This window comes from Triticum aestivum, chromosome 4B (genome assembly GCF_018294505.1).
Source record: "Triticum aestivum cultivar Chinese Spring chromosome 4B, IWGSC CS RefSeq v2.1, whole genome shotgun sequence".
In the NCBI taxonomy this organism is placed as follows: Eukaryota; Viridiplantae; Streptophyta; class Magnoliopsida; order Poales; family Poaceae; genus Triticum; species Triticum aestivum.
Window position 1 is genome coordinate 624,073,378 of NC_057804.1, and position 7,122 is coordinate 624,080,499.

Consider the following 7,122-nt stretch of genomic DNA (forward strand, 5'->3'; position numbering starts at 1 on the left):
GCCACCCAGACGGGGACAAGTGAGAAAACCTTATTTCATCTTTAGAGAGTCGTGGAGTCATCGTTTTCCTGAGCAGGACAAAAATCCTAAACAAACTAAAAATACATCCCAAAACGAGTAGAAGCCCTCTCACCGTTAAGGACCCGGATCCACCGCGCCTCCGTTTGTGGAGCCTCTAGGCTCCTCGGGCCTTGAAAGAAGACCGTAGGCAGTTTTCTTTCTTTTCTCTAAAGAACTGCACAACTCTTTCCACGACAAATAATCCTGATCTATTATAAGAATTCACCAGAAGTACAAAGCGCCTTAAACATGATAAAAATTACATTGAAATCTTTGGACCACTACCACCGCTAGAACACGATGTTGTCGCCGCTCCTCTAGTACAACCGGTGTGACCTTGTCAATGACAACTCAAAAGTCTTTGTGCATGCGGACCAGTGTTCTAGAGTCGTAGTCCACGTCGTTGAACCCTTGAATTGATCTGAAGCGCCCGACACCATATCTCACTATGGATAACGCATGCCAAGAAACCCTAACCTCGCCACCCCAAAGGGAAGCAAGAATCTAGGCCGGAGCTCTGTCAACTCTTTCCCAATGGACGAACTCTAGGATGATTAGAGTCTAACAGACCAGCTCAAAGATGAAGTGTTGTCATCCGCATGAGCGTCGCTTCTGTCAAATAAAGTCATAACCTAAAACTACTAGCAAGAGCAGAGACACCGGGATTGGTCTCCTCGCCACCGATGGCAGGCAGAGAGAAGGTGAATCCACAACTTTACTGACAGAGTTGGAGGGGTAGAGTTCCCAACCATCGACACTGTCGCGTGAGGTGCAGAAAAAAGAATACCTAACCTATCTGCAGCAAAGACACAATTTTTCAGCTTAAAGTTATACTACTATATATTATATCAACTTAATAACCTTCTGGGATAATTCACGTAACGAACTCCATGCCATGGCATTATTTTCACAGCATAAGAACATGAGAACTTGTCTCCACAAAAGATATGACACCAGACTAAGTATTTTTTTTGCTGGGATAAAACTTGTATTACTCAGGGAAAGTGTTACCGTCCTTAGTACATTGTTCGATGACAACTGCTACAAATAAGTCGACTTATTATGTCAGTTTTAAATCGCCTTCCAGGCCGTCTGATCGGACGCGTCCCCGCCGTCCGATACAGATCGAACCTGGGCCACATGCGGCCATTGCTACCGACAGACCATTGCAACGAACCTCATGTTGCAACGCAAAAAGGGCGAACAGACCGCACCTCACCTGACCCTGCAGATCGCGGGCGGCGACGGCTGCCCCGCTCCACCCACCACCGGCTGCCCACCCTCCGGTGCCGCTCCGCCACCAAAACTCAACCTCTGCAACACCTCCGGCAGTGCGCCGACCCGAATCATCGCAGCGCGCCTCCCCGTCCCCTGCATCGACCTAGATGGCGCAGCATATCTACAGAGATATGCTCGCCTCTGTCTCAGCTCAAACTTCCCATGGATCCGCTGCATCCTGGTGGACGGATCCAACTCCGGCGAGCTACAAAGGACCTGCTGCGACCTACTACCGATATCCACCGATGTTCTTCCCAGAAAATTGGCCTTCCGCTGTCAATTCCTCTGCAAATTCTTGGGTAAGTCCCTTGAAAACCCTAGCGCACGTTCTTGTATTAACTTGTTGCAAAGGCGCGTCAGTTGGTAATTTGATGTAATCCATGTTCAGGCAAAAAATGTTCATTACACTGTTTCATGATAATTTGGAAAAAAATATGTAGAGTTCTGCATAATTAAGAAGTTTCAGAAAAGTTTAGTTTCAATAACTTGATATTACCAGTGGTGCAGTTGAAGAAAAAAGAAGTTCAGAAAAATTGTAAAATGAAGAAGTTCAGAAGCCATTGCTTGATGTTTGCAGAGGAATTAAGAAGTTTCAGAAAAAAGTTTCAGTTTCATTGCTGAAGTTCAGAAAAAGTTGAAAACTCCATACTTGTATTCCCTTGTTGCATAATTAAGAAGTAGAAAAGTTTGGTTTCATTAGCTTGATGTTTCCAGTGGTCCAGTTGAAAAAAAATATGAAGTGTTGAACTTGATGTTTCATATTGCATATACTGTTGCATATACGATAGGAGGTGAGCAATGGAAGACAGTTTGCCTCAACAGTTGAAAACATATACTGTTGCATAGTATGTTTTACTAGAAGACACTTTTAGATTTTAGAAAGTAACAAAAATGATAGGAGGTGAGCATTTACATACTGTTGCATATACATACTGGTACATATACTAGAGGAAATTGGTATTAGTATGTAGTCATATACTAGAGACAATAAAAATAAAAAATGATATAAATGAGCATTTACATACTGTTGCATAGAAGAAAAAAAGGTACTAGTACTAAAATCACTGATGTATTTGCTATTGTTGCACTTATAGGGTGCTGGTGAAAGGGCAGGAGGTGAGCAGAGCAATGCACAACCGCATGTTGCGACAAGAGGAGGAATGAATTTAGATGTCGAGCACAACTCAACTGCTGCAATGTATGATGATGATCAAGAGGATGATGAGATTTCATCTCAGCTGCTTATACCCTATGTTGGGATGGAGTTTGACTCTGTTGATGATGCCAAGACATTTTACAACGAATATGCATTCAAGATGGGCTTTGGTACACGCATTGCCGCTTATAAAAACAGCCAAAAGAAAGGTCCTCCAACACTTATCAAGAAGGTTTTCCAATGTGTGCACGCAGGGAAGCCGAAAAGTAAAGATGACAGTAGCACTGCTTCTGAAGGTCTATCGGTGGGAGGAGCCTCATCTAGCAAATAGGATTGGTTTGAAGTGGATGTCAGCAACAAGCGTCAAAAGAATCGGCTGCTGCGACATGATTGCAAAGCTCACCTGATTGTTGGGATCAGAGGCAATAAGTGGGCTTATCACATTTTGTTGCAGAGCATACACACCCTCTAATGCCACAGCCGGAGCTTGTACGCTACTACCGTACCGCTCACATCATGAAATTCCAGAAGAAGATAAGGATCTCATAATGACTATGCATGATGTAAACTTCTCAACTTCGTAGCGCATGGGAATGCTTGGAAGGGTGTGTGGCGGAGACAGAAGGATACTACCATATGTCAAGAGGGATGTTTCGAATTTTCGGTCCAAGCTGCGACAAAACCTAAACCTCCGAGACATGGATTTCACAATACAGTACTTTGAGAGGCGGCAAGCTGAGAACCCTCAGTTCTACTATGCAAAGATGGTTGACAAGGAGACCAACTCTGTCATAGGGCTCTTTTGGGTCGATGGGAGAACACAGGCATTGTACCCCAAGTACAAGGATTGTATCTTCTTTGATACATAATTTTGCAAAAATCGATACAACATGCCGTTCGCGCCGATTATTGGAGTAACAACCATTTGCAAACGGTGCTGCTGGGTTGTGCATTGCTGCCAAATGAACAGATTGAAACTTTCAAGTGGGTGTTCCAACATTTTTTGCTTGCCATGAACAATGAACACCCATTGAACATTATGACCGACCAGGACAAGGCCATGGAAACTGCCATATCTCAAGTCCTGCCCAACACGCTGCATAGATGCTGCAAATGGCACGTCCAACAAAAAGCGCGTGAGAAGTTGGGCAGGATAATGAGTAGGGATGAGGTTCTTGAGCAAGCTTTCTACACGTGCATCAACGATGCTGACACGATTGATGAATTTGTAGAGAATTGGCAGCACATGATACATTGCTTCGACTTGGTTGACAATACGCATCTATGCAACATGTGGAAGACTCCTCACACCTGGGCTCCAGCGTTCTTCCAGAAGTGTTTTTCCCCTTTACATGCACTACGGGGAGGTTAGAGGGACTAAACTCCTACTTCAAGGCATTTGTTAATCCTCAGGACTCGGTGTGGAGGTTTGTGCAGCAGTATGAGGTGCTACAAGAGACTATGCTGGACCGTGAGGACAATCAAGCTTTCATTAGCGCAACAGCCATAGCCCCACTTTACTCACGGTATAGATTTGAGCGTCAGGCGGTTGGTTTCTACACCCGCAACGTGTTTGGCAAGTTTCAAGCATAAGTGACTGCCTCCACAGGGTTTGTGATGAACCATGTTCCTTCTCCTGACATTGGAAGCATGAGATTTGAGCTCTTTTCAAATTACTATGAAGACCCCAAGATATTTACAGTGAATGTTGTGCTGGCAGAAGAAACATTTGAGTGCAGCTACAATTGTTTTGAGATGAATGGAATCATATGTGCGCACATCATTAGAGTAATGGTCCACCTGAATGTCCAAGCTATACCGCAATCTACTTGCTAGAAAGGTGGTCAGAACGAGCAACAACACCAAGGGGTGGTAGCGGCCATCTTCTTGATTTCGCGCTCCCTTCAAACAATACACTCAAGTACAACTCGTTGTGCAGAAAATTCACATGGTTGGCCTCCCAAGCTTGTAGCAATGATGTTGCCTGCAAAATATTAAATGATGCAGCTCATATGCTTGAGCCCATTATAGTCGCAGCAAGCAGAGGGGAATTACCAGAGCAACGGGAAGTGCAACAGTGATAACCCACAAGTACAGGGGGTCAATTGTAGCCTCTTTCGATAAGTAAGAGTGTCGAACCCAACGAGAAGCTAAAGGTAGAACAAATATTCCCTCAAGTTCTATCGACCATAGATACAACTCTACGCACGCTTGACGTTCGCTTTACTTAGAACAAGTATGAAACTAGAAGTACTTTCTAGGTGTTGTTGGATATAATTGCAAGATAATAAAGAGCACGTAAATATAAAGTAGGGGCTATTTAGATGAATACACAACTAAGTTAGTTTTAGTAGAGAGCTTTTTGTCACGAGAAAGTTATTTGTCCCTAGGCAATCGATAACTAGACCGGTAATCACTATTGCAATTTTATTTGAGGGAGAGGCATAATGTCATGACCGGTTTTTCAATAAAATACTTATTGATAAATTGATCTTTTGATTCCAGTATAGGAAGAGTTATCCTTACTGGTAGACAAATACTTGAATACAGAAGGCCAGTAGAATCAAATATATTACAGGGTTGAGCTGAGGTTGCTCAACAATTTATTACAAACACGCCAATATTGTACATAAGGGCGGTTATGACACAAGGGTGTGGTGACATGCTACTGACTCGAGATAACAGTGGTGGTGGATAACATGACTCCTAAACTGGCAGCTCATCGAGTGTCGAGGTGAGGCTCGATGAATTTATTTGGGGTAGCGGAAGCAGATATAATATAATGACCAAATCCAGGATCGCACGAGACTGACTGGGACTCTTCTAGGCATCGGACTCGCTATCGAACTCTTCATCCATGAGATCGCCTTCATCAACATCTGGCCAAATCAACAAGCCAGGTGAGTACTTTGAAAGTACTCGCAAGACAGATGCATGCATGAATGCGTCATGAGCAAAATAACAATGCACATTCAATAATAAATATTGCACAACAAGGTATGCAAAAAGGAAGTCGGGCGGTAGTCCTCCCAAAAATTCAACAAACAACTGAAGACCGATCGGGTGTCTGGAGCGACGCCTCGAAAGGTAAACAAATAAATAATCATGCCGCAGTCGGGCGTCTAAGCAACACCACATAAAGGGCTTATATTGGAAAGTAAATGACAAGCGTGCCACAGTCGGACGTCTGAGCGACATCGCAGAAAGGGCGTATATCAAAAGTAAATAACAAGCGTGCCACAGTCGGACGTCTGAGCGACATCGCAGAAAGGGCTTATATCAAAAGTAAATAACAAGTGTGCCACAATCGGACGTCTGAGCGACATCGCAGAAAGGGCTTATATTTCATTATTTATATCTGATAAATTCACGAAGATATAATACTCATAGGAAATATTCAACACATAGTAATAAATGGGTTAGTTCATCCACAGGAATAAACTTTTAACCGGACTTAACACTCATGTGGTTCACCGGAGTTTTGTCACTGAGACTGACATTTGACAAGATAAGATGAACACAGTACTTAGACATGTACAAGATGATTCAAAGGATTTTTGACTCTGCAGAGTTTGTACTAATTGCCCACAGCCAACGGATTTCCGTAGTCACGAAGGACTAGTTCCGTTTACGGTATTTCGGTAGAAACACATCTAACCAGTACACACCCATCCTACCTCACGATGCCAGGAATCACCCTAGACAACGTCCAAGAAAAACTTTGAGACGGGGAGGTCACAACCTCGAATAGCATGGGATCAAATTTATATACGCGCGCTCTAAGGGTGCCCTCCTCTCGGTCCCAACCGGAAACACCCATGCCCCCTGACCGGATGACGGGCTTTAATCCAGGGCCATGGAACCCTCATGACGGCCTCTCTATTTGGTGTGTACTAGGAAAACGGTTTGCAACTTACTAAGCCATATTCCTTGCGGAAAACATGTGGTAGTACAGGAAGGGAAACGAATGGGAACGTGACTTGATTCACGTTGACACGGAAGTCAAATAGTCTGGCATAAGACTGGCATGCTACAACACTGCCATCTTACCCATTCTCATGCCATCACATGGCCATGCAAACTTATATCCAACAACATATGGATTTTCGAACTCACTTGCCTCAACTTTGCATGTGTTATAACACTCATCGAAATGTTCATAAACATGCCATGTAATTACTTAATGCAAACATGCCACGAACACTCATCATATCAAAATTTCAAACATGCTTGCCTGGTTCGGAGTAGTCGGAGTCTAGCTTGGCGAGGTTCGCAGTTCCGTCACCTCCTCCGGTATCTACGGTATAAGAAAATACGTACTTATCATAAATACCGCGAGTGCACAGAAAAGTGTTCCAAATATTTTTCAAATAAACATGACAAAAAACTAGACAGAAAAATAAAGATGACAGAAAAAGAATCAATCAAAAATCAGTTTCTGTTTAAAAGTTATAAAGGTTTTAAATCCAGGGACTCATCTGTAATGAATCAGAAAGTTTCCAGGGGCCAACTTATAAAAACAGAAAACGGTTCGAAAAAGGGAAATCACTGACGAGGGGGGTCCCACCCACCAGGTTTGAAATTTCAAAGGGGAGGAACAAAGCTCGTCGGCGCCCAAGAGCTGCGGT

At 43.5% G+C, this 7,122-nt stretch overlaps 1 pseudogene; it reads left to right on the forward strand.

Annotated features, from left to right (window-relative positions):
• Positions 1-1,445: 1,445 nt before the first annotated feature.
• Positions 1,446-4,575, forward strand: LOC123090296 (protein FAR1-RELATED SEQUENCE 5-like; annotated as a pseudogene).
• Positions 4,576-7,122: the final 2,547 nt, after the last annotated feature.